This window comes from Anabrus simplex, chromosome 1 (genome assembly GCF_040414725.1).
Source record: "Anabrus simplex isolate iqAnaSimp1 chromosome 1, ASM4041472v1, whole genome shotgun sequence".
Lineage (NCBI taxonomy): Eukaryota > Metazoa > Arthropoda > Insecta > Orthoptera > Tettigoniidae > Anabrus > Anabrus simplex.
In genome coordinates, this window is record NC_090265.1 from 146,090,806 (window position 1) to 146,104,118 (window position 13,313).

Sequence of the window (13,313 nt, forward strand, 5' to 3'; positions counted from 1 at the left end):
GCTCAGCGAGACGAGGTAATGCCATTAATGGCGGTTGTGCGGACGTACCGTTGTTCGAGTCGCATTCGCGCCAATTTTTTTCAGTTAATATATCAAATTGTATCCAATGTACACTTCCACTATGCAGTACACTATGTTCTGTCTTACCGTTACAGTTATCTTTATTTAAACATTCACACATAACATGAACTTCTTACAGACGTAAACGACCACTCTGATTCGTCCATGGCACAAATAAAGGTAATACGTAGAACATCATACTGGATACAGTAACATCGTCTCTATCCAATGCGGTACAAGGAAACACAATACAGTACAGTAGGTAGGCTACACTGGATTGCCCATTATGCTACGCACAATACTTCCATAGTGTACGTGTGACGTCCAGTCTTATCTTTACAGAGCCGGTATATACACTTACCAGCAACGTTCACTTCACAGCAGATGTTCAAAGCGACCACCTTGCATTTGCAAACACTTTGCCACTCCCTGGAGCATACTTTGCCGGATCCTACGCAACACACCTGCATCCACCTTTGCCGATGCAGCATGCACGCGAGCTATTAGGTCTTGTACATCCATGGGTGGAGTACTATAAATACATTCCTTTAAGTGTCCCCCACAAAAAAATCTAATGGATTAAGGTCCGGGGAACGTGGAGGCCAGAAAATTGGACCTCCACGACCAATTCATTTCCCTGGAAACGCTTCATTTAACCAGTTACGCAAGACATTCCAAAGTGTGGCAGTGCACCATCAAGCTGAATCCATAGATGTCGCCGAACACCAAGTGGAACGTTTTCTAAAGCGTCAGGCAAAGTATTGGCCAGAAACGTACGATAGCGGGGCGCATTCAACTCGCCTGGCAATAGGTAAGGTCCTAAAAGCACTCCTCCCACGATTCCAGCCCACAGGTTTATACCAAAGCGTGCCTGAAAGCCACGTTTACGAGTGACATGTGGGTTGTGCTCAGACCAATAATGGCTGTTGTGATGGTTGAAAATACCATCCCGAGTGAAGCTACATTCGTCGCTCCATATCACATTCTTTATAAAATGTTCGTTATCTTCAACTTGTTGCAAAAGCCATTCACAGAACTTTACTCGTTGAATGCGGTCTTCTGGCCGCTGGTGTTGAGTTACCGTGTAATGATATGGATGCAGTTTTTCATCGTGCAACACGTCAACAACCAGTGTTTGAGATACCTGGAACTGCCTTGCAATATCACAGGTACTTCGCCGAGGTAACTGGTGAACGGCTTCAAAAATGTCGTCCTCTGTATGTGGAGTACGTCTAGTCCTTGGGCGACCTCTGTCTACTACTTGTGGGCGAAGATTACCGGTTTCCCGCAGGCGTTGCTCAAGGCTACGAAAAGCATTACTATCGGGATGGCGCCTTTGAGGGTACCGTGCTGCATACTCACGAGCAGCAGCAGAAGCTTGGTTATCGGATGCACCCAACACTAAAAGCATATCGACGTATTCGCCGTTTGTGTACTCCATCAGGAAGACGCCCTACATGCACTTGACAGGACCAGTCATGGTTGTGCACTGCGTGGTTAGTCGACTCATGCATTCAGTTGAATGGATCACACTGGCATGTGTTCGACTATTCATGCTTACAGTTACACGACGGGAACTAGGGACCTGACGTCAGACACACAAATGAAAAGAAAACTGACGTAGATTCGAGCCGTAGCTTCATGGTGCATGCGGGTTTGATAACCCAGCCGTCTACTCAGTGAGCTGCGACGGTGGGTACGGTAGAGCGGGATGATGCACGTTTCTCTATTACATTCCGATGCGCTGCAGGATGTGACAGTGTTGCCAGCTTCTCGTTTTCGACTTGTTTTCCAACAGCACCAGATCCGATTTGCCTATAGAAACTTTTGTCTTGCAGTGGGATGAGGAATCGCATGACGACCTCCAAGTGCGGCATTTTTGTTCAACCTGTATAGTTGAATGTCATCTGCGTAGAAATGGTATTTATATGTTTTTATATGTTCTGGTAGGTCATTTAAGTACAGCGAAAACAGCATTGGCGCTAGAATACTGCCCTGAACTACGCCAAATTCAGTTTGTTGTCAGTGTGATACTTTCGTACCTGCTGACACGCACTGCTGCCGCCCAATTAAATAAGAGTGCAGCCACGTCAGTGTGCTCGAAGAAAATTTTTGTGCTTGTAGCTTAGCTAATATTTCCCTGCCCACACTGTCAAATGCTTTACTTAGGTCTAAAAGTACAAGGATAATCATTTGTCCGTTGTCCATTTCTACTTGAATGCCATTTGTAACTTTTAGTAGTGCTGTGGTTAGGTCTAAATCCTGACTGGTATTTGTTGAGTAAATTGTGTTTAAATCTAAGAATTTCATTTTTGTCCGTATTGAACTGAGAATGGAAGATAGGAAAACTTAAAAGGGTCCACCTTTTCAATACAAAAATGTTATAGTTTATTTATAACATATATTTGCATTTGGAACTAGTTTCGACTCTGTTTGGCGTCATCAGCCAAAATGTGGGAAATAGGCTAGCATGTAGACATTTATATTACACAAGGCGTTACATTAAACAATACACATCCTACAAGGAGACAAAAACAGGGACGAATACAGAAACAAATGAATCGTTGAGAAAGCAAAAGTTATACATATTAAAAACAACCCTAACCACACATCCTGCAGTGCGAAAATATTCGCCCTGAATGATTCCTGAATACAAAACACACGCGCACACACTTCTGAAGAGCCAGCAGGCAGGAAAAAGTAAAGTGAAACCTTAAGAGTTCTTCTGAGAAGGGTTCATCATTCCTTCCATGCTCCGACCAACTAATGAAGTCTCCCTTGAGTTCCCGATAAACATACACAACAGGAAACTCTCCCTCACTCTCAACAATAGCCATAAAGACCAACGGTAAATTTCACTTTAAATATTGTGCAGAGACGTGAAAGCACGATCCTGAACATGATATAACTTCTTCATTTAACCCAATTTTTTACACAAGGTGTTACATTAAACAATACACATCTTACGAGGAGATAAAAACAGGGACGAATGTAGAAACAAATGCATCGTTGAGAAAGCAAAAGTGATACATATTAAAAATAACCTTAACCACACATCTTGCAGTGCGAAAATATTTGCCTTGAATGATTCCTGAATACAAAACGCACGCGCACACACTTCTGAAGAGCCAGCAGGCAGGAAAAGGTAAGGTGAAACCTTAAGAGTTCTTCTGAGAAGAGTTCATCATTTTTTCTATGTTCCGACTAACTAATGAAGTCTTCCTTGAGTTCCTGATAAACATACACAACAGGAAATTCTCCTTCACTCTCAACAATAGCTATAAAGACCAACGGTAAATTGTATTTTAAATACTGTGCAGAGATGTGAAAGCATGATCTTGAACATGATATAACTTCTTCATTTAACCACCTTTGAAAGTCTCTCGCTATATTACATAGCTTCATTAATACCACCATTCTGTAGATGCACAAAATAATCTTGTAATCTTCACAGGTCCGGTATTCAGCTCGACAAGAATATAAAATTGGTATTAAGGAATACGTTTTCTGAGAGTTTGGAGGTTGACTGTGCCAGTATTTGTGGTGTATTGTTGCAGCGTTACGTGTAGGGTGGGGGCAGGTTTCTATGATGTTTATTGCGGGACATAAGGCGGTAAAGCTATGGCGCGAGATGAGAGGAACAGAGCGTGTTGGATAGTTTAGGTCTGGGGAGCGGCCATTGTTGGATTAGGAGGGGAGAGGGAAGGAGCGGTAGGGGAGGAGGAGTGGAAGGAGGGGAAGTATGGAGGGTGATGTGGTGAAAGTGTGTGGCGTGACAAAGTATTATGCATAATCTGAAAGACAGATCTGTTTTTCGGGATATTCATGTTTTTGAAAAATTCAATGAGAAAGTCGAATAGGATCTTTGGTTTCTCTGAGATATCATTTAAGTTTAGGTTGGGATTGAAATATTGGTCTAAATGAATATAGAGGTTTTCAGTGACGTCTAGGAAAGACACTTTGTTTAGAATATCTAATACCTCAAGATCTTGATTTATTTCAGTAAAGTTGTGCTTACATTCTTTTATATGTAGGCCGACCGCGGAAAAACGGTTGTGTTTTATGGCATTGACATGTTCTGCATATCTGATTTTAAAGCTGCGTCCTGTTTGCCCTAGGTAAGAACTTTTGTAGTCTTGGCAAGAAAACCTATATATACCTGATTTAGAAAAAGGACTACTTTTATTTATTGATGAAGAGTTGTGTAGGATCTCTGTGCTTCTATTGTTAGTACGAAAGGCTATTTTAACGTTGTGTTTTTTAAGAACGTTAGTGACGTTGTAAATTTCTTTATTGAAGGTAAATGTGGAAAACGTGGCAGTGCTAGTATTGTCTTTTATTAGGGTGGTTTTTGGGCGGTGTCTGAATTTATTGATTATTCTTTCAATAAAGGATTCATTATATCCATTGAATTTTGCTATAGAGCGAATGGTGTTCAATTCTTTATTTAAGTTTTTTCTTGACATCGGAATTTTGAATGCTCGGTCTACTAAGCTATTATATGTAGCCGCTTTGTGTGTTTGGGGGTGTAGTGAGTCATTTCTTATAGTAGTGGCCGTTTGAGGGCTTTCTATAGATACTATATGTGAACGAAGAGGGGTGCCTATTGATTGTTAGGTCTAGGAAGTTGATGGAGTTGTTTATCTCTGATTCTAAGGTAAATTTAATGTCATGATCAATGTTATTAAGGTTTTTGAGGGTGGATGGCGCGTCTATGGAGCGTTCATCTAGGATTATAAATGTGCCATCTACGTACCTAGCCCAGAATTGGATATTAGCAAATTTGATGTTATTGTCGATGGCGGTGTGCTCTAGGAAATCAAGGTAGATCTCTGCTAAAATTCCTGAGGCTGGTGAACCCATAGCCAAACCATCTTGTTTGTAAATTATCTTATCGAATGTGAAGTAATTATTGTTAATTAGTAATCTTAATATGGTCATAAAGTCTTGAACTTCTAGTTTAATTAGTTGATTGTTAGCAAGTAAGTTCTTTTCGATGATCGGGAATAATGAGTTGGTTTTTATACTGGGATACATGTTGACTATATCAAAGGAGTGCATTGAATGATATGGTTGAAGCTTGAAACTGTTTAGTTTGTTCACTAATTCTACAGTGTTCCTGATGGATTTATTTGATGAGAATTTATAATGTTTATTAAGAAATTGTTGGATAAATTGAGATAATTATATAAGGGGCTTGGTCTGTAGTTTATTATGGGTCGAATAGGGACACCGGTTTTGTGGATTTTAGGTAGTGCTTTAGCTGTTGGTAGGCCTGGGTTCATAGTAATTAACTTTTGTTTTTCTTGCTCAGTGAGGAGAAAAGATGTGCTCTTTAGAATTTGTTTCAATTGCCTTTGAATTGATTGTGTTGGGTCCTTCTTAACTATCGAAAAGGAGTCATTATCTAAGAAATTTTTTGTTTTCTGAATGTAATCTGTTTTATCCATAATGACTGTTGTGTTGCCTTTGTCTGCCTTTGTAATGATGAGGTGGTTGTCTTTGACTTTCTTTTTAAGATTGAGAATTTGTTTTCTTTCAGTAAGGGAATCTTTGTTGATTTTGGTGATAGGGGTCGCAGTGCGATTTTTTGAGAAAAAACTTTTGTTTAATTGTTTTTTACGTCCATTTTGAGTCCGTCTTGTAGTTCATATGGCATTTTGCTGATAGCAACTTCTGATTCAACTACGAGTTTGGAGGCTGTAAGGGCCGAGTTGAAACAAGGCCAGTTGTGCTTTGGACCTTTCGAAAGAATTCTTATATCGTCCTCATCTAAGTTGGTGGTGGAAAGATTAATTACTGGTGGGTGGAATTGTTGTAGAGTGTCATTAGCGAGGTTAGGCTTGCTGTTAGGTTTTGGAGGGGAGTTGCTGTCCTCTCCCCTCCTAATCCAACAATGGCCGCTCCCCAGACCTAAACTATCCAACACGCTCTGTTCCTCTCATCTCGCGCCATAGCTTTACCGCCTTATGTCCCGCAATAAACATCATAGAAACCTGCCCCCACCCTACACGTAACGCTGCAACAATACACCACAAATACTGGCACAGTCAACCTCCAAACTCTCAGAAAACTATTCCTTAATACCAATTTTATATTCTTGTCGAGCTGAATACCGGACCTGTGAAGATTACAAGATTAGTTTGTGCATCTACAGAATGGTGGTGTTAATGAAGCTATGTAATATAGAGAGAGACTTTCAAAGGTGGTTAAATGAAGAAGTTATATCATGTTCAAGATCATGCTTTCACATCTCTGCACAGTATTTAAAATACAATTTACCGTTGGTCTTTATAGCTATTGTTGAGAGTGAAGGAGAATTTCCTGTTGTGTATGTTTATCAGGAACTCAAGGAAGACTTCATTAGTTAGTCGGAACATAGAAAAAATGATGAACTCTTCTCAGAAGAACTCTTAAGGTTTCACCTTACCTTTTTCTGCCTGCTGGCTCTTCAGAAGTGTGTGCGCGTGCGTTTTGTATTCAGGAATCATTCAAGGCAAATATTTTCGCACTGCAAGATGTGTGGTTAAGGTTATTTTTAATATGTATCATTTTTGCTTTCTCAACGATGCATTTGTTTCTACATTCGTCCCTGTTTTTATCTCCTCGTAAGATGTGTATTGTTTAATGTAACACCTTGTGTAAAAAATTGGGTTAAATGAAGAAGTTATATCATGTTCAGTATCATGCTTTCACGTCTCTGCACAATATTTAAAGTGAAATTTACCGTTGGTCTTTATGGCTATTGCTGAGAGTGAGGGAAAGTTTCCTGTTGTGTATGTTTATCGGGAACTCAAGGGAGACTTCATTAGTTGGTCGGAGCATGGAAGGAATGATGAACTCTTCTCAGAAGAACTCTTAAGGTTTCACTTTACTTTTTCCTGCCTGCTGGCTCTTCAGAAGTGTGTGCGCGTGTGTTTTGTATTCAGGAATCATTCAGGGCGAATATTTTCGCACTGCAGGATGTGTGGTTAGGGTTGTTTTTAATATGTATAACTTTTGCTTTCTCAACGATTCATTTGTTTCTGTATTCGTCCCTGTTTTTGTCTCCCTGTAGGATGTGTATTGTTTAATGTAACGCCTTGTGTAATATAAATGTCTACATGCTAGCCTATTTCCCACATTTTGGCTGATGATGACGCCAAACAGCGTCGAAACTAGTTCCAAATGCAAATATATGTTATAAATAAACTATAACATTTTTGTATTGAAAAAATGGACCCTTTTAAGTTTTCCTAAATTGTGTTTGTTAAGGTTATTTTTTATCTGTTTGTGAAAGACCTTTTCTTTTTTACTACGAAAAGGAAGTATGCTAATTGGTCGAAAGTCTCTGGGTTTTGTTGAATTATTGATTTTTCTTTCTTCTGTACAAGTACAGGACGTAACTTCACGCTTTAAACTTAACACGCGGAAAGAACATTCGGCAACTATTCTACAATATGACATAAGCGTAACTTAGCCCTATTCCACTGATGATGATTCCTGCCCCTTATTTGTACTCTTAAGATGAAAATAGAAAGCCATGGAACACTACCTTCAAGACGGCAGCCAGTGGGAATCAAACCACTTACCATCGGTTTTGAGCAAACTTAACTTACCGGAATAGCATGCTGCTGACAACTGCGTCATACTACTCGGGGTGGTCAGCCCGTAAATAAACAATACCATACTGAGAACACAACTGTTCGTCTTCATGGTTGCATGGCTAGTGTACTAGCCTTCTGTCCTTGAGATTTCGGGTTCGATTCTCGTAAGAGCCAGCAAGAGCAAGTGTTCGAAATGTTCACCATTGGCGGTAATACATGTTCGGCACCTTCGGAGAAAATTATCTTGAACCCACCTCAGTACCTCATTGTTTTGACTAATGTCCTGAGCAACTTCTAAGACAAGTTCCCGGAGCTCTTGCAAGGATTTTCATTTCTCTGCGCCGATATGGAGCCCTTCTTTGTGGAAATCATTTAGCGTATATCTCAGCAGCTGCATTAGGATTCTGCCCTCTTTCGTCGTGAATTAAAATAATGTCCAAATACTCCCTCGATGTGAACTGTGCTATAGCTAAGCGGTATGTGTTCACAAGCTACACAACAGTCACGTCCCGGTTGTAAAAATTACGTCACAGTTCGAGCCTCCCCTCCCAACGATGCTGCCGACCTTGTGCACCGTTCCCTTCATCGTTGCTGCGATGCCACATGTTCTTTCCTACCATTCAGTTCATAACATAACGCTAAACGCAACAATATACAGGACAAATAACCAATTAGCATTAGTTCTGACATTGATTCCTAGGTGTTTGCACACTCCATCGCCTTTCGTTTCAAGCCATTAACCCTTTACATCACCCATTTAATTGTAATATTACAGCGTAACGCTGCAAATTACAGATCTGAAACTTGCATTATGATCCCCTCCTTACGATCTATTACTTGGGTTACTTTGGTGCATCAGTTACCTTCAACTCGATATAGAATGTTCATTCGATGAACTGCTTGATTTAGTTGATGATAATATTCCAAAACCTGATACCACCATGAGAAAGAGTAGTACTCGAGAAGGCGATATATATAGTGAGGACGCTGTACAACCGCCTGATCTGTACTCTTGTAGATTCGTTCGCGTTCCTACCACCAGCATTTGGAACGCCCCCGAAGGAATTGCCACCTCTCGTAGCTGTTAGAACGCCCGTGTAAACGAAAATGAAAGTTTCCGTCCTTACACCTAGGGGATGTTTCAAGACGCAGTTTACTAGTGGCCACAGAGCGGCGTTTAAATAGCTCGTGTAAAATGAGCCTAAGATCGATGCGCGCCCGCTAAGCAAACCAATCCAAACGAATTCTTACACTCGAATTCATAATATTTTGCGTAACGTAGACGTATCTGAAATATGGGGTGACTCCAATCACAGTCTTCATTGAACTTAGTAAATGCTAGCCGATAGAAATGATTCTCATAGGAGGGAACGTTTTTTCTTTCAATGGTAGTCGTGGCCGAAATCATGTCAAGGGTTGGTGACAGTCTGAGAACTGGTGACTTCCTTAAACCAGATTCTCCTCTAAGGCAGCAACCAACAGGTGTACTTCTAAGGAGTAGTAATCCTTTTTAAACTTGTGATATCATTTGTCTCTTCGGTAGGATCGGTCTCAGAAAAGAGACGGTTATCTTGGGACTTGACTTACGATACTATTCCAACAATTTCCTCGAATGAACCACGGAAATCACCTTGAGGAAACCATAATCATGACAGGCATTATCCATATGCTGAAGGAATAATATTAAACGTTTACAGATTAGGTTTAGATGACTATAATAGAGTAAATCCACATGGAGTCACCAAGGGAGCTGGCTACACGGTTTGCGTCACGTAGCTGACAGCTTGCATTCTGAAAATAGTGGATTCGAACCTCACAGTCAGCAGCCCTGAAAATGGTTTTCCTTAGTTTCCCCATGTTCACACCAAGCAAATGCTGGGTGTGTACCTTAATTAAGGCCACGATCGCTTCCTTACCCCTAGTCCCTTCCTAACCCATCGTCGCCGTAAGGCCACGCGCACAGTGAGACAGAGTTGGCCTCAGATCAGGACAGAGTAGGGCAGGATAGTGTAGCGGTGACGAAACTGCGAAGTGCATGTGAGCGCACATTGCCACGCAGTCCCTCGTCGGATTTCAGAAACAAAGAACAGTGTTTTCTTCAGACCCTGTGATATTAGGGTATCCACTGTAAAGGGAGTCCTTTTTCCTCCTTTCGTGACTCCCTCTCGTCTTATTTTTCAAGCGTTCGTTCCTTCACGATTTTTTTTCTCGTTTTGATAGTCATCTTCACAATTTCCCTCGTCGATATGGACCGATGACCACGCGTATTTTCACCTCAAGAAAATCACGACAAAAAATTACAGTCACCAGTTAACTAGAGGAAACATTATTTCCATGTTAGCGATTCTATATAACTTTTGTTTCGTAGTATTTATCAATTATTATTATTATTATTAAAGCGTCTTTATTGTGGCGAAGTTAGGGCTCCCGGCCCTTTCTTACACTTAACCACTTCATGTATATACAATGTATATTTTACATAAAATTTAAACATATGAAATCTTTACAACCTAAAGTATAACTAAAGCAACTAAAGTATCACTAACTAAACTAAGGTGAGTAAAGTATAACTAAATTATATACAGGAACACATTGCAATAAACAACCATATTCACTCTCATTCATGCATCCCATTCACACTCAAGAAAGACTGGAAGTGCTTAAAAGATGACGCTGGCAAAGGATTTTAAATTTTGTCTTAGATTTAGCTTCCCTGATGTCATTGAGGAGTTCATTCCACCAGCTCGTGGCGGTGATAGTGAACGATCTGTTGTAGGTTGCGGTTCGATGCACAGGAATTTCTAGCGTACAGCCTGACCGGGTATTGAACAGGTGCAGGGAACTAAGGTAGCGAAATCTGGTGGATAGGTAAGGAGGAGTGTTTTCAGAAAGCACTTGATACACCAAAGTAGTTGCGTGGATCAATAGGAGCACTAATAACATAGATATTTGAGGATTAAACTTAGGCCTTCTCCTAAATTACCATTTCACCGAGCGTTTATAGCCACTGGGCGAGTTGGCCGCGCGGTTAGGGGCGCACAGCTGTGAGCTTGCACCCGGGAGATAGTGGGTTCGAATTCCAGTGTCGGCAGCCCAGAAGATGGTTTTCCGTGGTTTCCCATTTTCACACCAGGCAAATGCTGGGGCTATACCTTAAGTAAGGTCACGGCCGCTTCCTTCCCACTCCTAGGCCTTTCTTATCCCATCATCGCCATAAGACCTGTCTGTGTCGGTGCGACGTAAAGCCACTAGCAAAATAAACTATAGCCAAGACCGCAATTCCTTTTTCCCCGACTTCACAAACCAATTTCATAAAATTCTGTTCAGCCATTTTCTCGTGAAGCGTATACAGTACATACATACATGCGTATACATACATACATACATACATACATACATACATACATACATACATACATACATACATAGAGATATTAGGAAAATTTATTTAAAAATTGCACTGGAGTCCACATGGTTATATCTTATACAGTAATTATAAAACATTTTGAGACCGAACGGCTGAGATAATTTTTTCCTCTATTCCACAACAAACTAAGTGACATGTGCGCAAACTGTGTTCGGAACACTGCGTGGGGTAGGCGGAAGTAGGCGCAGAACTGTCCTGTCCTGCCCCTTCAACGTACGATGATACAATGTGTTGTATGTCCGGCGCTCCCTTCTCGCTCCGCCAGCCAGCTACACGCGCGCCAGGTGTCATTCTTCTAGCCTCGACGCGCAGCCCTCAGTGCGCGTGCCTGGACCGTCGTGTGTGTACTATAAAGAGGAACTCCCAGCCTGTCCTGATGCCCACTTGCCCCGGTGTCCAGCTCCAGAATACACCCTACGTCGAGCACGGAGGCTACTCCTCTTGAAAATGTGCTTCGGCCAGGTGGACTGAATTTCTGGCAGTACGAGGTCTCACCTCTGGTCACCGCTCCTCTTTCCCATTCCGCTGCCCATATCCAGTCGTACTATTACATACCGTTATATTTCCCTGATTAATGCAAGCTCTCTTGGTTTCGCCAAGTAAGAATTCTTCCAACATTGAACTAGCTTTTATGAACTCAGCAAGGAAGGACTTTCCAAAACATTTATGTCAGTACTTCTGATAGTTTTCGACTATCGACTTTTCATATCACAAGGACTATCTTTCGAGATAGTAGTGGATGTAAATACTGCAAACTTGTATATAGTGTACAAAAGATAGACTCTTTCTCAAGATTCCTAATTCATTTTGCTTCAAGTTAAATTTCAGTTTTATTTGTGTAAATAGTGTATTTTGCATTTGAAGCGAATAATAAAGTTGTGTTTTGTAAATCTCAACCTTGGTTACAACACAACTCTATGGCGACGAGGTAAACAAACAGAACGCAACAGACACTCCAATTCATCGGCCCCAGTCACCAACTCTGTGGCGACAGGATAATAACTTGCAATTCATCCACTCCTTCACAACGAGGTACAGCAAACTCGGTGCCCTCATACACTTAGACATTGGCGACGAAGTCAATCAGTGCTCAGTGTGTCGCCCACTCAACAGACATTCCACAGCTCTCTGTCGTGCGCTCCACCTGTGTGGCACGCTCCAGCGTGTTTGCTTGCTCTCTTTCTCACTCCCAGCATATACCGGTCAAGGTCTCGCCTACAACCATTTCTGACACACTGCTCTCCTTGCTCTTTATTGCACGCATCTCGCAATGGCTACAGCTGAGCAACTCGCTACGGTATTCCAAGCCTTACAGCAGCAACAACAACAGTTTATGCAACAACAACAGGCAGCATTAATTCAGGCTATTCAAGCTATTTCTGTCTCTACACAGCCATCAGCTATTCCTCCGTTCTCTGCTTTTGATCCGGCTAAGGAAGAATGGTCAGTTTATTTAGCACGCTTACAACAGCATTTCATCTGCCATTCTGTCACAGATGATCAACGCCGCCGAGCACTATTTCTTAGTTCGGTTGGCAATGCTACGTGTGAATTACTACGTAAATTAGGTCCAGAAGAAAACCTTTCTGAGGTACCATTCGCACAGCTCCTGGCCCGTCTCGCTGAACATTATGCCAAAGCTCCTCACAAAGTGGCTGCTCGCTATAAATTTTTTCAGAGCAGAAAGCAACCCCATCAGACACATACTGAATGGATAACTGAATTGCGTGGTCTAGCTAAACCCTACCAGTTCATATGCTCCAAGGACGGTTGTGGTTCACCCTACACTGATTCTCTCATTCGGGACATGGTAATTTGCATACTCCTGAGGACAAGATACGTTTTGACGCTGTCAAGCAGAGTAACCCTTCTTTAGAAGACGTCCAGCGTATTGCTACGGTTTATGAGCTTACTACCAAGACTGCCGCAGCCATAGCTTCTCCCCACGAAGTTGCTCAAGTCTCGACTCAGGCCCGCAAGTCCTCTGCTACAGTGAACCGTCCAGATAAGGCGCTCTCTACCAAGCATTCTCGCCAGGTTCCCTCTCGTAATGCTACAAGGAAGCCCAATTCTAAAAGCACCTCGAAACTCCTGCCTTCCTGCCGAGGCTGTTTCAAGCATCATGAACGTCGTGACTGTCGTTTTTTCAAAGCCACTTGTGAACGATGTAATAAACTTGGACACATTAAGACTGTATGTCGGAGTTCGCTCCGCCCTGCTAAGACTCCTGCAGCACGCCC